This window comes from Crocuta crocuta, unplaced genomic scaffold (assembly GCF_008692635.1).
Source record: "Crocuta crocuta isolate KB4526 unplaced genomic scaffold, BGI_CrCroc_1.0 scaffold253, whole genome shotgun sequence".
Classification (NCBI taxonomy): domain Eukaryota; kingdom Metazoa; phylum Chordata; class Mammalia; order Carnivora; family Hyaenidae; genus Crocuta; species Crocuta crocuta.
This window is the reverse complement of record NW_027529451.1, coordinates 428,228-449,610: the sequence shown is the minus strand read 5'-3', so window position 1 is coordinate 449,610 and position 21,383 is coordinate 428,228.

Here is a 21,383-nt window from a genome sequence, read left to right as displayed (position 1 = left end):
TTCAATTTTCTGATCTTTTAGTTCCTTGACTTTATCTCTTCCAAAAATCTTGTCTTCCATGCTACTTCAGCCACTGCTTCTGATTGTTATACACTAGACTTTGTCTTTATTGAGAACTATTACTCTTTTGTGCTCTCAACTTCATGCATTTCACAGTCTTACAACCATCTCAGAAATTTTCCAATTCATTCCCTCCAATAGCCTGACGCCAAAGGGTTACCAACACCTCCCAACCCACTGCCAAACTCCAATGCATTGAGCATATTACCTTTCTTCTGTCTCTCAATCCCTTGATGTCTTCTCCCTCCTCCTTGACAAGGTAAAATTATACATTCAATCCTTATGTTTACTTCCGTGCATGCATCTTCACCTCTTTTGACTCTATTTTGCTTCTTTATACTAAATTGGTAAAAAATGTAAATGGTAAATTTCTGTCTTCGTTTCTTTCTTTTTTTTTTATTACTCCATACTTATGACCGTGCCTAGTTGAACATGGCTAAAAAAAAATTCACAATCACTTTGGCTAGTCTCATCAAAAATTCAATGAGTAAAATAAATAAATAAATAAATAAATAAATAAATAAATAAAATTCAATGAGTAAATTGAATGAATGAATAAATCCAATGAATACATTTATAAATTAGGCATCTCAGATAGGCCTTTAATGCTTTCAGGCAGTCATCAGTTCCCTATCCATTCATTCTCCTACTCTCCTAGATGATTATGTTACCTTTTCTGTCTCCTTAAAGCTCCAAAGTCTCCTCCTTCATTTTTAGTTTAAGGTGATGGCCTTGCTTTTGACTTTACTGAAAAAGTGAAAGGAATATGAAGAGAACGGTCATAGACTCCACCACCACGTCTGTCCACTGAGCAATGTCTCCGCTCCCTTTCTCAGCTCTTCTCTTCACTGGGGTGCCAGGCCGTGTGTCCCCCTCCCCTGTATCATGTCAACAATTCCTCCCTGTCTGCTTATTTATCAACATTTCCTCTCTTCATGGGAGTATTTCCATGTGTTGGTTTTCAATGATAAAAACCCTCTTCTTGGGGGATGGAGGGTAGGGAACATGGATGAAAGGTAAAGCACAGGGAATGTGGTCAGTGGTATTGTCATTGCTTTGTGTGGTGACAAATGGTGGCTACACTCATGGAGAGCACAGCATAATTCATAGGGGAGTTGAATCACTATGTTGTACACCTGAAACTAACATAACATTTTGTGTCTACTATACTAAAAACAAAACAAAACTCTCTTCTTTTTTTTTTTTAAATATTTTTATTTATTTCTAGGAGAGAGAGAGAGACAGCGTGAGCAGGGAAGGGTCAGAGAGAGGGAGATACAGACTCCAAAATAGGCTCCAGGCTCTGAGCTGGCAGTCAGCACAGAGCCCGACGCGGGGCTCGAACCCACGAACCGCGAGATCATGACCCAAGCGAAAGTCGGACGCTTAACCGACTAAGCCACCCAGGCGCCCCAAAACTCTCTTTTTTTAAATTTTTTTTGGGGGAAGTAGATTTACTTATTTTGAGAGAGGGAGAGTGAGTGGAGGAGGAGCAGAGAGAGAAGAGAGAGACTCCCAAGCAGGTTCCACACTGTCAGTGCAGAGCCTGATGCTGGTCTTGATCTCACCAACCGTGAGAGCATGACCTTGAGCTGAAGTCAAGAGAGAGACACTTAACCATCTCAGCCACCCAGGTGACCCAAAACCCTCTTCCTGATAACATATCCACCGACATTCTATGGCCCAGTTCTTTGTTCCCCTTTGGAGCAAAGTTTCTCTAATATTTTTTGAGCTTACTGTCTCCAGTTTTTCTTACATTCCCTCAAACCACTCTAGTCAGGCTTTTGGCCTCATGACATCATTTTAACCACTCTTGTTAATATAAGCAAAGACTTCCACATGGCTACATCGAATGGTCAAATCTCAGTTCCCATTTTATTTGATCCAGTAGTATCATTTGACCTCGTTGAATGCTCTGTCTAGCATTTTGTTCATTTGGCTTCCAGGCTTCTACATTACCTTGGCTATTTTTTTTTTTTTTACTACCTTAGCAATTGCTCTGTTTTAATCCCCTTCCCTGAGCCTTTCTCTGTCTTCCTAATTTTTAATGTTAGAGTGCCCCAGGGCTAAGTCCTTTATATTTTTTTTTTAAGTTTATTTATTTATTTTGAGAGAGAGAGAGAGAAAGAGAGAGAGAGCATGAGCACAGGTGGGGCAGACAGAGAGGGAGAGAGAGAGAATCCCAAGTGGTTCCACACTGTCGGCACAGAGCCAGACATGGGGCTCAAATTCATAAACGCTGAGATCATGACCTGATCCAAAATCCAGAGTCAGAGATTTAACCAAATGAGCCACTCATACTCCCCTAAGTCCTTTGATTAACTGTCATCTTTTTAAAGCTCATTGAGTCTCATATCTTTAAAAACTATTTATATGCCAACAACTTCCAATATATCTCTAGCCTGGATCTCTACTCAAACTCTAAACTCACATTTCAAATCTGTCCAAACAGACTTTCTGATCTTCCTCCTCCATTCCAAACCTTGTTCATCTCTTGCCTTCCCTGTCAGAATTGATGACAGCAACTCCAAGTATCCTTTGTCTCTGACCAAAAACCTTGGCATGACTTTTTTCTCCTTTTCATAACTACATGCAATTCATCAGCAAATACTGTGGATTTTACCTTCAAAATTAATGTAAAATCTGACGAGTTTTCCCACTACCGTTTCTCACTACTACCACTCTGGTCTAAGCTACCATCTCTCACTAAGATTCCCACAACAACATTGTGGTAACAGATCTTACTCATTCCTTTTAGATACAGCAGGCAAAGTAATCCTTTTTAAAGTATAAATCATATTATGTCACTCTTCTGTTCAAAACCATGCAGTAGCTTTTCCTTTCATTCAACATATGAATGAAAGTCCTTAAGATGACTCACTTACATCTCTGATCTCACTTCTTAATCCCCCCCCCCCAAATCCTTTTCTCTGCTGCAGCCACATTGATTTTCTTGTTCTTTGAACATTGCATTTATCCTTTGTCATAGTGTTTTCGCATGGGTTGTGTCCTCTGCGCAAATGCCCCTTTCCTAGAAATTTACATGGCTCATGTCCTCCAAGTCTGTGCTCAAATGTTACCTTCTCAAAAAGGACCTAATAAATATACTTAACATTTCACTTCTCACTCCCAATACTCTTTATCCCATTCTACTTTTCCTTTTTTTCCATAGGATTTATCTTCTATACTAATATGTCATTTACTTATATATTTTATTTATTATCTATATTTTTCTCCGCTGCTATAATGCAAGTTCCATAAGGGCAGAAATCTTTGTCTATTTGGATCACTGATATGTTCCAAGGCCTAGAACGGTTCTTGGTATATAATAGGTGCTCAGTGAGTATTTCTTGAATAAATAAATGAATCCTATTTTCTAGATGTGTTCTCACCTTGTTAGGGTTAGGTGTTAGTTTTGTTTTTTTTTTTTAAGGTTGGGAGATATTTATTTTCTTTAAATAAGGTCATAAATGACAAAGAAACAAAATAGGTCCCAGACTCTGGACCGTGCAGCAGGACAGGGATAGGAAGTTGTTGGGTGGACAGGTGGAGGGGGCTATGCATCACCTAAGACAGTCACATAAAAGATGGGCTGCAGGAGACTGCCCCTTCCTGCCCTTGGAAATAACGTGCCTGGGCACTAGGGGGAGGCCACAGTGCTGTGATGAGGCAGCTAGAAGAGGGAAAAGATTGGAAGATGCTGGGCTGTACTGTTTCTATGAAGAGTGACATAGAAACCACAAATGGTGAAGATAAGCTGTGGGTCTAGAAGAGGCAAGCGGGCACTCTGCACACCTCCAGGGACCACTTATGAAAATGGTAAAATTTGATTCTTAAAAACTCCACAGGTTTTGGCCTATGGCTTTGTGCATGGGCTGTATTTAACCTGGGTTGTTCTATGGCAGGTGAGGGCTCAAGAGGCCCCTGGAGCAGCCTGGCCTCAGCCCAGGGCAGGTGCCCAGACATGTGGGAGAGGGATGGTGGGCTCTCCTCAGTTGGGAGGCCATGTGCTTGGACTGGCTGGATCTGATTTTTGGGCTGATTTCTTGTGATGCTATCCACTACTCCCCCCTATTCCTAAGGATGGGATCCTGGCCTCTCTGGGTCTTCCAAGCCTGGAAGAGTAAGACTGGGATAAAAAGGTACCTGACTGGTATTTTATTTTTGGGTCTTATCCCAATCAGCCAAGATGAAGGGGATGAAGTGAAATGTGAGTAACTAGGATTACTTCCTACAGAGATGGGGTAGAGTAAGTTCTCTAAGAAAAAAACTTTTCTCTAAGAAAGTAAAATAGTAGGAAGGAAATGATGAACACATCTGTAAAGATGGAATCATGAAAGTGTTGAATAACCAGTAGGCTGTAGGGATGGGGATGTGCTGAATGAGTTTGAGGATTCCTTTCAAATTTAACATTCTATAATACCTGAACATCCTGAATGTTGATGCCTGGATGAGATTTCTAATGGCGTTCAGCAAAATTCCCCTCTTGCTTCTTAGTTACTGAGTAGTTTTATCCCCAGCTTTAGAGACTGATAAGTTAATAAAGTTATTAGAAGACATATACAGAGAGAGATAACATACAAGTTTGCAGAATCAGGGATTAAGGACATCTCAGTGGACTCCAATAATGAACCAAAACAAATAAGATAAAACTCAACAAGGATCAATTTAAAGTTCAGCATTTGGGGGTAAAAGAAATCAATTGTGCAAGTGCAGAATGAGGGAAATCAGGCTTGACAGCAAATTATGTGAAAAAGACTTAAGAGTTTTAGTTGATTATAAGATCAATATGAGCCAGCAGTGTGATGTTCCTTCTAAAAAAAAAAAAAGAAAAGAAAAGAAAAAACAAAACCAAAACTTCTCAAATGTAATCTTGAGATTACATTTGAGAACGTATGTTCTCAACGTATCAACGTATGCCTGGATATATATTAAGGGACAACGTATGCCTGGATATATATTAAGGGACATAATAATCTTGCACCGTGAAGAGGATGCATGAAGTATTTTGTTTTTATCTCAAATTTTTTATTTAGTGGAGAATGTCACATTTTAAGGGGAGCATTGACAAATAAGTAAAATACTAAGGACACTGGAAACTCTTTTTTCTTTCAAACCACATTTATTAGATGCTGACATTATTCCTGTGTGTCAGTGAGTAAGCACACCAGAATCCACACCATCTGCAGTAATCACAGAAAGTGGGGATAGTTGACTTTTAAACATTTTTTCAAATATTTATTTATTTATTTTTGAGGGGGGGGAGAGAGAGAGAGAGAGAGAGAGAGTGAGAGGACAAGTGGGGGTAGGGCAGAGAGAGAGAAAGAGAAGGAAACGCAGAATCTGAAACAGGCTCCAGGCTCTGAGCTGTCAGCACAGAGCCCAACAAGGGGCTTGAACCCACAAACTGTGAGATCATGACCTGAGCCAGATGCTTAACCAGCTGAGCTACCCAGGCTTCCCAGAGACAGTCTACTTTAAAAAAGCTAATACGTATATTTGTTTATTAATGTTCTCTATCATAAAACAAAAATACTTTAAGCTGTTTGGTTATTGTACAAATTTTGGAAAGAAGCAAAACAATTTGCTTATAATTACCGTACTGTTGGGTAACCACATTTTTTGCACACTGCTTTTATTCCATGCAGCTTTTCAAGAACCCAGAGAAAGTGCAGAGGTGTACATGAATGGCTTGTGTGGGTCAGTCCTGAAATAAGGTTTATCACTTGCTTGACTGGTCAGATTTAAGTCTCTATGGCCTACAATACTATCAAGGATGATGGGAAATGTGGTCTAGCTTTGTCCCAGAAGAAAAGAGAATGGTATTTCTAGTATAATCATGAACTTCTGTTTAGTCCTGGGTACTCTAGTTGACTTTGCTTTGGTCATGATTCAGTGTGTCTGCTATTAGAAATATTCTTGAAATTATTTTCGAATAAGAACTGGTTTAGTTTACAGCTCTCCTTTTTATAGCTGCTATTTTGTCTTATTAGCCTTTAGATTGAATTTTGTTCAGGCAGTTTTTTGACTTCTTGGTTAGCAAAGTATTTAGCTTCCTACTTTCCTTCACAGGATCCTGGCTTTGATTGTTTTTTTTAAATACTAATATTCCATTAGGTGCAGCCTAGTAGGATGTGCACTGCTGGCTAAACACTTGAGATTGCTTTGATATTAGAGGAGGAAGGTAGAAATCTCCCTGCTCTCTATCCCAAATGCCTTCTTTTTCAGCCTTCCCCAGTGCTTCTTCAATCATCCTGTGCCAATGTCTTCCCTCACACACAGTTCCAACTCATTGCTTTCAAAGAGCACCAACTTCATCCTCTTCTAGAGCTCTGTTTTCATCATGATCTCTCAATGTTCTGATCTCTGATCCTTTTTAGTCTCTAGACAGGCTTGTTTGACTATATCCCTTCATGCTTTATAACAGAGATGACAGAATCTCTCTGCTGAATTTACTTTCCTTAAAACTTCATGACACTTTGGAGATTGGCCAAAGCTTGCAAAATATCATTTAATGGAGGATAATTGAAGCATCTCAACTCAAAGATAAAGTTTGAAAATTTTCCTTTCAGTGGTAGGTATAAGAGATCTTTCTTGTTTCCAAAATAGTTTGGCGAGTTAATAAACTAATCCACTGTTTTTACCTAGATAGTGATAATTGAGTATTTGGTCTATAATTATTTGGGAAAAAATTCAATATGATTTGGGAAGAAATTCAGTATGATACACACAGACACCCATACATTTGTGTTCATTTCTATCCATAGACTAGAGATAGTTCCTGGATTACACCCTCTAGAAGTGGTTAGGCAGCATTTAATCAAGAGGTCACACTCCAGAAATGGCTACAGTAAGTGAGTATTTTACTTACGTTGATTTCTGATCAATACAATAGGCTTTGTTAATGAGTATATTACAGGTTAGAAATGGACCTTTATTGATGACCTTAGTGGTCAAGATGTAGACGTTGTCAAGAAGATATTCCCTACACTTGCATGAACAGGGCAAGGCTAAAATTCACCTAGGACATTCTGTTATCCCTATACTAGCTGTTTTTAATTAGCATCCATTCTGATTGGGTAATATGTACTATTTTTGATATTAAATAGTTTGAGCATTGCTTCTTGGAACAAGGTATAAGAATGAGAAAGTCCATCCATCTGTACCCTTAGAAATGGCACTGCATTTGGTTATAGGATTACACAGTGCTCTACCAACACAACTGTATGCAGCCACCCTGAAAAGTGCCTTGGGTATGATTCTTAGGCAATCTTGTGTGTGTGTGTGTGTGTGTGTGTGTGTGTGTGTGTGTGTGTGTGTGTTTAGGTCATCTTATATTCAGTCACTAATTAAAGAGATTCTTGGTTGTCTGACTTTACTTGAGGGTTACTTGAGTCCTGGTGTTTGAATTTTGGCACATTTGGCTTGGGAAGCCTTTCCTGCAAGGTTCTGTCAGACTTTCTAAAAAGATAGACAGCTGGAATTTCATCAAGTTTAAAGAACAGGATACATGATTGTCTTGGCATTGCCTGCTAATTAAATGTCAGGATTCCATCAGGCATTTGTCTTCTTTGTCATTTTGTAGCAAGGTTATGGAGAGATCTGGAACTACCTTCCACCTCTAATGAGGAGCTTTGAACCTGCACTCTATGGACACTTTGCATAGGTAGAACTCAAGATGTCCATCGTGTTGGATATGAAAATGTATTACATTGTTATCCTCACTAACTCTAACTGAAATGTAGAATTTCCTTCCATTATGAGAGTTTGCAACATATCCTGGTGTTACTAACTTCCTTCAGCACTGATAGAAATCACATTTATGTTCATGACACATTATTCATGACATTATTACAAATAATGCAGATACCTCAACATGTCATTTCATCTCATCATTACTTCGAAATTATAGTGATAGTAGACCAACTAGGTCTATTTTTAATTTATTAATAGAGAATTCTGTGCATTTTTATATCACAAGTACTTAAAAATATTTCAACAACTATCTTCCAATATATTTTGCTTTCTTTTAAATCCCTATGCATTTCATTTTATACAGTTCAAATGTTAGTCTGAGAAGACACAAAAATAATTAAGAATATCTGCTTTTTTGAGGCAAATGATACTTACCAAAAAAGCCTACTAGTTGTTCATGACTGAATTAAGTTAGTTCCCAATAAAGTGGTTCAGGAATAAAACTAATGGGAAAAGTGTGGTAACAAATTGGAACCATTATCCTTTATGCAGGTTGGGTGATTCTAAGCTAGGGTAGCAACATGACAAGGTTTGAAAATCAGAGTCAGTATCTCTGTAGGTAAGGTTTATGACACTTAGCTGTGTCTGATGGGCTGGGCAAGACTTGGCGCGGTGACTGGAAAGGAGGAAGATGGCATTTGTCTACTTTCTTTCACTGCCAAGCAATCTTGTTTTTACATCTCACTTGAATGTTTTTCATGATCGCTTTAAGCATCATCATGTAAACATAGTAATTTAGAAATTATTGAGAAAGTGTTCTTTTTGGAAAAAGTGCTTAGAGGGAGCAAATACACCCCTTGTCTGTCCCCATTCCATCTGTCCCACTTCTGGGATGCATCTTCCAGGAAATAAGCAAAGTATATGGGACTATAGAGAATGACTTTCAAAATGTTTTCCATTTTAGAGCACGGTCTTTCATTTTCTTAAAATCCTAATTTATCTTGATGTACAGTTTTACAGAAGTCATCCTGTAAATACTAGGTAAGAAGTTAAGTAATTAATAACAAAAGCCAAAAGAAAATTTCTTTCCTTTATTTAAAAATTATATATAGATTAGTAGCTTTCAAAAACTTTTTTGAAAACTTTTTGACCTATAGTCAGAAATGCATTTTACATCCTGAGCCAGTATACAAACACACATAGTCAAAACAAAAACTTCAGGAATCAATACTTATTCTTATTATATTTCCATTCCATTCCATTCCTTTCCATTTTCTTAATTTAGAAAAGATGCTGGCCTTAACTCACTGAATTGATTTTACAGCTCACTAATATGCCAGAATCTGAAGTTTGAAAAAAATACTGATGTAGGTGAGGTTTGTCTTTTTTTTTTAATGGTTATTTATTTTTGAGAGAGAGAGAGAATGAGAGAGAAAGAACATAAGTGGGGAGGGCCAGAGAGAGAAGGAGACACAGAATCCAAAGTAGGCTTCAGGCTCTGAGCTGTCAGCACAGAGCCCAATGCAGGGCTCAAATCCACAAGCCATGAGATCATGACCTGAGCCGAAGTCAGATGCTTACCTGACTGAGCCACCCAGGCGCCCCTGTGTTCTTAATTTCTAAACAGAGTTCAGAAATGACACATGATAAGGGTGCCTGGGTGGCTGAGGTGGTTAAGCATCCAACTCTTGGTTTTGGCTTAGGTCATGATCTCACACTTCGTGAGATCAAATCCTGCGTTGAACTCTGTGCTGACAGTGTGGAGCCTGCTTAGGATTCTCTCTTTCTCCCTTTCTCTCTGCCCCTCCTCCACTCGTGTTATCTCTGTGTCTCACAAAATAAATACATAAACTTAAAAAAAAGAAATGACACACTATATTTCCTCCTTCCATCTCTATCACACTTATTGTGAAACAAAACTGAATAAGTGGGTTAGTGAGAGGACCTAACATTAAGCACTTGCTATGTGCTGATATCATTATGATTGTTTTCTTCTTTTTTCTACTCCTCTGAACAGTTTTAAGGAGTAGAAAAGTCTACACTTCATAGTGGCTGAAGTTTTTATTTTCTTTTTCACTTCTGTATCGCTAGTACCTAAAAGAATGACTGGTATGTATTATGGACTCAGTAACTAGTAAGTTAACCTTATCCTCCCAATTTTACAGACAAGAAAACTGAAGCTCAGAGGGATTTGTGACTTGTTCAATGTTTCAGGGATTGAAGGGGGTGAATCTGGACTTAAAAGCATCTGTCCAATTCCCAAGCCATAGGGTGTGTATTGAGGAGAAGTGTACAGTCAGACAGCCTGTTCATTTCGCTTTATGTATACAGGGTGGTACTGTGTGCTAGGAATTTTGGTGTGGTGGGTGAACACGCTGTTTTAAAGTAAGATCTGGTCCTGAAGGCTTGGGCTATGTGTTTTATATTCTTTTTTTTTTTTTTAATATTTTTATTTATTTCTAGGAGAGAGAGAGAGAGAGAGACAGCGTGAGCAGGGGGGGGGCTCAGAGAGAGGGAGATACAGACTCTGAAACAGGCTCCAGGTTCTGAGCTGGCAGTCAGCACAGAGCCCGACGCGGGGCTCGAACCCACGAACCGCGAGATCATGACCTAAGCGAAAGTCGGACGTTTAACCAACTAAGCCACCCAGGCGCCCCTGTGTTTTATATTCTTGATTATTCATTCATGCTGAGGCAGTCAGGACCAAGATCATATGAATATTTCAGTCACCCGTTACACATTCTGACTAGAAACTTTTCCTCATCACCAACAAAGCAAACACAACTAGCCATTCAGCAGACAGGGTCCTGCTCACTTGCTAGAACTGCGGATGTCATTGGGCAAACACAATCTGAATCATCCAAGAGTTAAATCTGTCTGCTTGAAGCCTGGGTAAGCCCTTAGTGCTTCTACAAGTTCTAATCTGATGGCCTGGAGCCTCTGGTATATGGCCATTGTTTATTCTTTATGAAGGCAGAGACCCTCTCTAAATCTCTATCAAATAGATTTCCAAATAAAATCATTCTGGCCAAGACAGACACCGAGCCAAATTAACAGTCCCCCACCCCCACTGCCTCCCTGCCACTGTCTCTCGAAAAACTTTGTCCATGGCTTCCTCAGATAAAGGTGGTACAGCTGTTGTCTGAGGTAAAACTATTGCCCCACTGCCTGACAACGGGCAGCTCACCACCCCAGCAACGGTGGAGCCAACAAGACTAAGACATTTAACAACTAATCATGGGTCTCCAGGAAGGAGACAAAGCTGCTTAGCAACTCCCCAAACCGAATTGTCTTTAACCATGTGAAAAGAATTTGATTAATGGATTCAGAGGGCTTGGTGGTAACCACTGACATCCAAGCATAGAGTAGGTTTGTAGGAATGTGAGGCTGGCAAGTTGTTTCAGGCTAAGCCTGGGGTGGAGCCTTGGAAGAGATCACTCAAAGCATAGTGATTTGTGTCTTATGCTTTTACACGTGGATTCCCAGTGACTTGCAATTCGGCTATAGGTGGGTAGTAAACTGGAATGTGAGTTGTAGCATATATTTTTGGATATCTTTGCCATTAAAAGCAGAATATTTATGATCACTGGTCAATGTATATCGTTCTCAGTGAGAAGATCTTTGGGAAAAATCAATAAAGCCTGGAGAATACAAAATCCATGTAAAAGGAGTCTTCCTAAAGACATATTTTCACTAAGCTGTGTTGGACTGCTGACTTATCCTTTTCTGTTGCAGGTTTATACATGTGTTAGGGATCAGAGGCTTCTGGTGGGCTTTGGCCAGCTTTTTCTGACCACAGTAAGGATTGAGCTCTGGCATTTATCTGGTTTAGTAAAAAGGATGCCTCACTAGATACTTTGCATTCACAGATGTAGCTTCTGAGCCATTCCATTTTGCCTGCCTGTTCCAAGCACTGCTTCTAGACCTCCTACACCTTATTTTTGGAGGTGTAACCTAGACTATTAGACCACTGTCCAGTTTGAAGCATCGGTCAGCTCTCTCCAATATCTACATCTTCCTTACTCTTTTCTTGCATAAGAAACTCCAAAGTACTTCATAAACAACCTCCTGTTCAATTTCTCCTAACTGGGCCTGTTTGGAGATGGTTTGGGCTTGAAAGTGGGTCTCAGAAATCTTTGTTAGCATTTCTTTCCTTAAATAATGCCAAAGCTAGGGGCACCTGGGTGGCTCAGTACGTTAAGCTTCTGATTTCCGCTCGGGTTGTGATCTCATCTTTGTAGGTTTGGGCCCCACCTCAAGCTCTGTGTTGACGGCTAGCTCAGAGCCTGGAGCCTGCTTCAGATTCTGTGTCTCTCTGTCTCTCTGACCCTCCCCCATTTGCATTCTGTTTTTCTCTTTCAAAAATAAATGAATAAACATTAAAAAAATTGTAATGCCAAAGGCATGCTGATAGAGGGCAACTAAAGTTTCTCAAACATCTACCATGTGTCAGATTATGAGACAATTGACTGAAACAAAAAATTGGTCAAATATAAATATTTCCCATTATAGAAGTTTGTTACATATTGGTAATTTTATGCATCATGGTGATATTCTTGCCAATTTTATTTATTATTTATTTATTTATTTATTTATATGAGTATTTATTTAATTTTGAGAGACAGAGAGAGAGGGAGTGAGTGCAGGGGAGGGGAGGGGTAGAGAGAGAGGGGGACAGAGAATCCCAAGCAGGCCTCACGCTGTCAATGCAGAGCCGGACGCGGGGCTTGATCTCACAGAGTGTAAGGTCACAAACTGAGCCAAAATCAAGAGTTGGATGCTTAATCAACTGAGGCACCCAGCGCCCCCGTGTTGCCAATTTTAGTGTGACCTTAAATAGTTGTGTCTGTTTATCAGAGATTTTTAGAGGTTTTCAACTATTTTTATGAACTCTGGTATACTTTCAGGAATGTTTCATGTTTCTGTTCATTTCTCACATATTTGGAGTTAGTTTATTTATTTTTGGCCAATTAACACTGCTTGTTTGGCAGTTTTTCATGAATTTAAATTTTATCTCCAGCTCTGAGTTTTCCAGAAGCAAACTTCTCTGTCTCTGTCTCTCTCTTTTAGAGAGAGAAAGAGAGAGTTATACAGAGAGAAAGAGAGCAAGTGTAAGCTGGGGAGGGCCAAAAGGAGAAAGAGAGAAACTCAAGGAGGCTCTACATCCAGCACAGAGCCCCATGCAGGGCTCAATTTCACCACCATGATGAGATCATGACTTGAGCTGAAATCAAGAGTTGGAGGCTTCACCAACTGAGCCACCCAGGTGCCCCTCCAGAAGCAAACCTCGAAAAAAATGCATGCTTCCATCCATTAGTTCATATACTGATAAATGTGTATGTGCTAGTGCAGTTTTACAATTTAAAAATCATAACTTTGGAGAGCTATTCCTCCATTTTTTCTGTTATTTTGTTTTTTCAAATGCAAAGTTCATTTTTACCTAATGATGCCAACTTATTCAGATCAATTTTCACCATTTTAAAAATGGGAGAAAGGGAGAGAGGGAGAGAGGGTGAGAGACCACAAGCAGGAAAGGGACAAAGAGAGACAGAGACAGAGAGAGACAGAGAGTCCCAAGCAGGCTCTGCATTGTCTGTGCAGAGCCTAAAGATGGGTCTCGAACTCATGACCATGAGATCGTGAGATCATGACCTGAGCTGAAATCAAGAGTCAGATGCTTAACTGACTAACTCAGAAACTCTTCACCATTTTGAGTGTATATTTCTTTTCTATATAACAGCTTTAATAAAGAAAGCTTTATAGAAAAAGCAGATTTGAAGAAATAACAAATTTTTGATTGGATATACCTGAAAATGACATTAGTTTTTTTAATGTTACTTTAACATTGGAATATGAAAGAAAGTGGTAAGAAATATTTGTCTGTACAATGTCTCATGGACTAACCATTTCAATACTGATAGACATTATTGACGTTTTTATCCTTAGGACATTATGTTAGTCCATTTGGGCTACTACAACAGAATGCCAGAGACCAGGTGGCTTATAAACAATGGGAGTTTATTTCTCACAGTTCTGGATGCTTGGAAGCCCAAGGTCAAGGTGCTAGCAGATTTGGTGTCTGGTGAACACCTGCTTCCTGGTTCATAACAATTGTTTTCTTGTCGTGTCCTCACATGGTGAAAGGAACAAGAGAAACTCTCTGGGGTCTTTTTTATTTTTTTTAAGGGCTCCACCCTTATGACCCAGTCACCTCCCAGAGGCCCCACCTCCTACTGCCATCTCACTGGGTGGTAGGAGTTCACATATGAACTTGCGGGGCAGGGGCGAGGGGGCCAGTCAGTCTATAGCAGACACAAATACTGACTTTAGTGCTATTACTAGTTTTGTTTAAGCAATCCTTGTTGAGGCACAGTTGCCATCACTAAATTATCATTGCAGGTTTAAACTTAAAAACAGTGAATNGCAAACTTTGGTCAAAGTGAGATGGAAGTGGGTTGATAAAGCCTTCCTTCTGCTGAGACATACTAGCTGATGTGTCTCAGAAGACGATGGTGTGAGATGGAAAAATTGCCCTTGTTTCCAAGCACTGGCCAACTCAGTGGCCTTCCTTCTCATTTATTTATGTATTTATGTATTTATTTATTTATTTATTTTTACAAATAGTTTATTGTCAAATTAGTTTCCACATAACACGCAGTGCTCATCCCCATAAGTGTCCTCCTCCATGCCCATTTCCCCTCCCCCCCACATCCGTTAGTCCTCAGTTTTTGTCAGCATTCAAGAGTCTCTCATGGTTTGCCTCTCTCCCTTTCCCCCACCATTTCCCCCCTTCTTCTCCCCCTTGTTCCTCAGTTAAGTTCCTCCTAATCCTCCTATACGTGCAAACATATGATATTTGTCCTTCTCTGCCTGACTTATTTCGCTCAGCATAACACCCTCAAGGTCCATCCATGTTTCTACACATAGTGGCCTTCCTTCTCTACCTTTGCCTCTTTTCCATTTCATGGGATTGCACCTTTAATAACATGGTAGTACATAAGCTTTTGCCTCAGGCTTTGCCAAGCTACAATCAGCTTCCAAATTGTGCTGGGGTCAGTGGCTTATAGATCAATAGCTGCACAGCCTGATATTAGCCAAGAGCCACACATGGCTATAGACCACTTGAAATATGGCTGGTCCTAATTAAAATGTAGTATAATTGTAAAATATGCATTAGATTTTGAAGATATACAAAAGAAACTTAAAATATCTCACTAATAATTTTTTATATTTATTACATGAAGAAATGATAATAGTTTTGATATATTGAGATAATTAATGTATTATTAAAATGAATTTCCCTTGTTTTTTTTTTCTTTAGTATTTTTAAGTGTGGCTATAATATTTCCATTGGACAGTACCTGTCTAGAGTTTGTGGAATCCAACTCTTACCCATTAGAAAGTTGAGAACCATATCTGGCAGTCTCCCTTCTTCTTTTATTCTTTTGGGACTTCTCTTGTTTTCTGTAATTTCTTAAAAGTTATTAATCAGAGATGCAGTCAATAAATGATTCTTTCAAACCAAGGAGTATTTTCTTGAGGTTCCGAAGAAGCAATAGCTTGTATATTTACTCTGTGAATATTAAAATGGACATCTGTATTTGTTAATGCATAATTTTGCAGGACACTATGTTTGTAATTTAAACTATAATGAATAAAAGCCTCTATTTGACACCGTATCAGGCATATCAGGATAAGTACAATAGGTGTTGAAAAGGCTAACAGATTTATAAGCATTAATCTTCTAGTCTATTTTATTATATGTATTTTCCATGCTATAATTGAATATCATGAGTACAGTGCCTAAGGATTAACTTTTGTGCTTTTTTTTTTTTTGTTAGCTGCTATTATCAATTACATGTTATGATTTGGCAGCTAAGTTAAATTTGTTGCCCTGCTCCTTTCTCTGGAATTTCCTTGTGGCTTTCTTGCCCAGGGAGGGTATTTCATCATCAAATTGTCTTAATAAGCTCTCGTGCACATGACATTGGCTATGCACCATATACAGTACAAGTCAAATAGCTGCGGATTCTACTCTGTTCTATAAAAAGACAAGGTTCTGGCTTGAAGTCACATTCTTTCTCCTGAAATTTGGTTCTGGCTGGATTGAAATATTGTTAAAGAATAGTTTGGTGTGAAGTTGCTGGAGGGATAACAGTTGAGTGAGTTCCTACTTAAAAGGAATGTAATTTGAGCGGGAGGGAGGAAGGGGGATAAGGAGTAAGTTTCATGCTGAGCAGGGAATGGAGGGAATGGGTTTTAAAGATTCAAAAGGAACGGTGGTTTTAAAATAAATCAAATTCATGTGCTGTAACACCCTATCTAAATATAAACTTTTTGGTTTTAGTGGTAAGCCAACGTAGTAGCAGATTATGTTCCTTTTATTTTTGGTGATCAATTTATTGTTAAAAAAATCCAGAAAACATATTCTGCAAGATTTTGAAGTACTGAATTTGAATACTGAATTTATTCCAACATGATTCTAAAGATGACCTATGACATTCTCCCAGCAAACACAGTATTTGAGTTGATCCCAACAGCCAGATTCAGAGGTAAGTTTCACGTGCCACAAGTTTATTAATTTCTCTTATTTTCTAGCCACTAAATTCTGGGTTTTTTTTTTGTTGAAATTTTGTTTCTTTTCTTCTCAAATACAAGAAACTGAATGGCGAACCGATGCCATCAAAAACCTTATCGTGATAAGAGAAGAATTATATGAAAAGTGAAAAGTTAATTAAAGATGTGCTCATATCTGAATTGCTAAATTAATATTAACTTCATTCAAAAGCACAAATAAGCAGAGCACTGGGACAATCCCCATAAATCAGGAATTTCAAACTAACATCTCTAACCTGATTCGCAGTCTTCCAGGAGGTTAGAGTTACAGGCAGTACAGTGACAGAAAGGCAAAGCTTGTGTCACATTCCCAGCCCATGAGAATCTTTGCCTTCGCTGGAGAAGTTCGCCTGCAAAGTGGACTTAAGCCCATACATACCACAGTCTTGTCCAGTCTGGTTTTGTTATGTTAAATAAACATCTTTTAAACATTACTGTTACAGCTTTCACTGCTCATAAAATTAAGGTTACGCTGTTAACATTTTATGACCCAGAGAGGTAGGTTATCACAGGCAAAAAATGAACTGTAGCTTAGATTTTTTTTTTTGGCCAAGCAAACTGAAGTATAACATTAACAGCACACATCATTGTGGTAATCACTTTTGAAATTATACAATACCACAGAGATGATATTCTTGCTAAGCTTGGCATAGAGGTGTTGGCTGACCTGGGACTGGCAGACAAAGGGAAGGTTGTGGCTTTGGTGTGTGGCCAGCGGGACTGTATTTTATTCAACCCCCGATATAGCCCAGATATGCAATAAGTGATGGGAATCTAGGAGTTATTTGTGGCATCGCCAGCTCAGCAGGGCAAGTACTAGAGGTGAGATCCGGATGTGAGCCAGGAACGGGAAGAGGTGGAAGCCAATGAGGTAATGGGAGGGAATAATATAGGATGAAGTTGCTGGGACTTTCTGGTACATTCTCACTTTTAGGACTGCACGTGTGCTTTAACGAGAGGCACATTAGAAGTGCTCTGTAGGAGAGGTTGACTGGATACAGGTCCCACAGAACTAAGCAGAAGTTGAGCTTTGCTACATCCATGGTAAGTGGAAAACACATCTATGAGGACTGAAAAAGAAACCTGAGAAGAATTAAGTATAAAGCTTTTGAAAACACTGAAGAAAAAAAGCTAAGTCCGTTTATAAAGATCATATTTAGTACTGGTTTTTAAAAAGAAAATAAAGAATGAGCTAATCATTGCATTTGCAGTACGTATCGTGTTTTTGTTTTAAACAGAAAGTAATGTTTGGGCTTTCGTGCTTGGTGTAAATTCCTAATGGCAGAGTTGTGGTGGGAGGGCCGTGGGGAGGGAACTAAGTGCACACCTGTGCCAAGTCTTATGGTCAAGGCTTTGCATGTATCATCCTCTGTGATCCTCACAATCCATTACTAACACTTGGGAAGTGACAGTGACTCACAGAGAACATGCAAGAAAACTTTCCCCCTTGTAATAATCCCATACCTAATACACAAACACATGCTTATTTTCAGTTTCAGACACCAAAGAAGGCAGACATGATACTTTATCTTCAATCCTGCCACTTCCCATAATCCCACTTTCTTTCATATATATAATTACTATTAACAATTTGATATATGGCCCAATAATTTTGTTTTAATTTTAGAGAGAGAGAGTGTATGTGACTGGGGAAGAGTGGCAGAAGGGGGAGAGAGGGAGAGAGAGAGAGAGAGAGAGAGAGAATGAATCCTTAGTAGGTCCCACCGTCAGCACAGAGCCTGATGTGGGTCTTAACGTCACAACCATGAGACCATAACCCGACCCGAACTGATGTCAAGAGTTGGATGTTTAAACGACTAGGTCACCCAGGTGCCCCCAAGAAGCTTTGTTATTTGCACATATGTATATGGCTTTGAAGGTAATTGTAGAGGGGCACAATTCATTGGAACATACATATGAAATGATTGAATTTTTTTGAAATGATTGAATTTTTAAAAAATGACCTTCTCCCCAACTGTGATATTTTAAAGTTCCCTTTCGTGTTGGGTGGTACACAGGTTCCTTAATGAAATTTCAGTCCCTTTCTATGACTTTCCTGTTAGTTTCAGTTATTAGAATGATTTCATTTCAATATTTATGATTACATATTTTTTAAAACTTCAGTCTTAAATGCAATTCAGACAGTTTCCTTCTCCTAACCCCAGTGACGGCCAGATCTGTGCGTGACTGCAGCTGCTGGGTCTGTGGGGGTGGAAAGCTTCCTTGCAGCCTTTTTAGCCTTTATGAGCTAAAAGAAGGCAGTAGAAGTATCAATATGCCTCTTGCAAGAGAGGCTTGCTTCCATTCGGCAATGGTGGGCATCAGTAGCCCTTTGTCATATTTAGATACCTTTCCAGCCAACGGTGGCATCCATTCTTTAATAGGATGCACCTCTGTTCTCATGCCATACCCAACCTTGGGGGTTCAGTGAAGAGTTCTTCCAGTCTCACCCGCTTGCCAACACTATCTCTAAGGCTGCCAGATACGTGTGGGATCCCTTCTTCCGTCTCTGTTAGAAATCAAGAACTTGCTGGCCAACCAGCAACCAGGCATGCAGAGAAGAATTAAATGCCAGTCTCTTCATGCAGTCGCCCCTAACTGTCTATAAGCAACTCTCTTGGAGCCTCACTAGAGATAGTTTACCTTGTCCTGAGGGAGGGGAAGAAATATTCTGTCTGTCTGTCTGTCTCCCCTGCAAGGGGAGCTGAGGGAATAGACTCTTCCCATAAATTGCTATTCTTAGGCTTGTGACCCCCTCCCTCCCTCTCACTTCTCTTTTTACATAGACTGGAGGAGGGTCATGTGGTGGTGTGCAGTGCTGGGATTTGCTCTACATTTTTGCTTCTTTCTGTGAGGTCTGTGGGAAGGAGGGTGACCCCAGTTTTGGCTGCTTTGTGCACATAAAACATGAAGTGCTTACTGCCTTCTATTTTTGGCCTGGACTCTTAGGTGAAATTTTGCACCATGAGAAAAATCCAAGTTGACATCTTGTTTCATATCCTTAGACACTAAGAACTTACTTCTTGTTGCTGACAAAAACTGAGGACTGATGGATGTGGGGGGAGGGGGGATGGGCATGGAGGAGGACACTTGTGGGGATGAGCACTGAGTGTTATGTGGAAACTAATTTGACAATAAACTATTAAAAAAAAAAAAAAGAACTTACTTCTTGTTCTGCTTGTTCTCTATTTGTCCCTCTGCCCTAGATCTATTCTTCACCTTTATCTGCCCTACTGTTGCCCTGGAAAGCTGACTAATATGGATTACATTACTTAAAAAAATTTTTAAATGTTTATTTATTTTTGAGAGAGTGTGAATGGGGAAGGAACAGAGAGAGGGATGGACATGGAATCTGAAGCAGGCTCCAGGCTCTGAGCTGTCAGCACTGAGCCTGATGTGGGCTCAAACTCACGAGCTGCGAGATCATGACCTGAGCCAAAGTTGGACTCTCAACCGACTGAGCCGCCCAGGTGCCCCTGAATTACATTACTTTGGCTCTCTTGTCCTATTGCTTCTGGTTGGTTCTTGTTAAAAGAGACACTGGTAGTCGACTGTAGAGTGTAAAGAAGGAAGCTAGGATATTTATAACCTTGACCTTGTCTTCTGACCCATGTTCCTCCACGGCTGAATGCCTCCGTAGCTGCTGTGCTTCCTTAGCTCTCCTGCTCCTTCAACCCAAGGCTGGTAAAGCTTCCCATCCCTGCTAATCCCAGGATGTATTACCATCCTGTGTCACTTCCCTTTGCCCCTTCTTGTTCCTTGAAACTTGTCCACACCTCTGAAAGGAGCCCCTTCATTAAAATAATTGTACTTAAATTCTTTGAGTGGGCCATCCGTTTCCTATTGTGACCGTGACAACGTGGTCCCTTTTCCATTAGTAGAATATTCTAAGGGCTACCATGTCATTAGAAATATATTTATTAAGATGAAAATGTCCATATAATCTGATCATGAGGAACCATCAGCCATGTTCAGATTGTGGGGCATTCTACAAAATAACTGGCGTGTTCTCCTTAAAAATGTCAAAGTCATGAAAGACAAAGGAAAACCAAGGAAATATTGCAGATTAAAGGAGACTCAGGTTTTTGACAAGCAAATGCACTACCTAGTCTTGGACCCAAGAGAAAAGGAGTTTTTAAATTTTGTTTTAAATAATAAATGTGCACACATGCATGGGTGTGTGTGTGCATGTGTGTGTGCAGAAGGAGAGAGATAGGGAGGAGGGAGGGAGGGAGGCTTGAGCAATTGTGATAAAATGTTGACATCTGGGGAATTCACTGTGCTGTTTTTGCAACTATTCTTGAAGTCTGAAATTACTTCAAGATAAAATGAGTGTGCAGTGGACATGACCACTACATTGCTGTGGGTCATTTTAGCCTGTCTCCCATTTTTTCACAGGACAAACTGTCCTGCAGTAAACACCCGTGTACATTTCTCTCCCTCTACATGTGCCAATATTTCCATTGAATAGAGTTGAAGAAACAGAGCTGTTGAATCAAAGGTCATGTACATTTTACATTTTGGCCGGTTTTGTTAAGTTGCAAAGACCATTTAGTAAACACCCACAATCTGTTTTATATTATAGCACAAATATGAGAAGTCTTCTATCACAAAGTTAGATTATAACCTGTACAAATCAGTCTTTCAAACTGATCAAAGTTAAGCCACTAGAGTTATTTGCATACGTGTGAGCTGTGCCATCCTTCGCCCCTTTGCCTCTAACATTTTTGATTCCCTGATGTGTGCATGCCTCCTTTGCCCTGGAGTTGGTGATTCATCTTGTTTTGGTCTGCCTTTCTCAATTCCATTTAGTTAGAAATGCTGGCCAGTGTTAGTCAGGAAGGTTAGAGAGTTAAAATACTACTTTCGGTAGTGAATTACACCTGATTTTTGTATCAAGAATGGCATTGTTTCCTTCCATGGACATATATAACCAAGAACTGGCAGTTATAATCCTTTGAAAGATCACCAAGTGACCTAATATCAAGGGTGAATTCAGAAAGGGTATAACA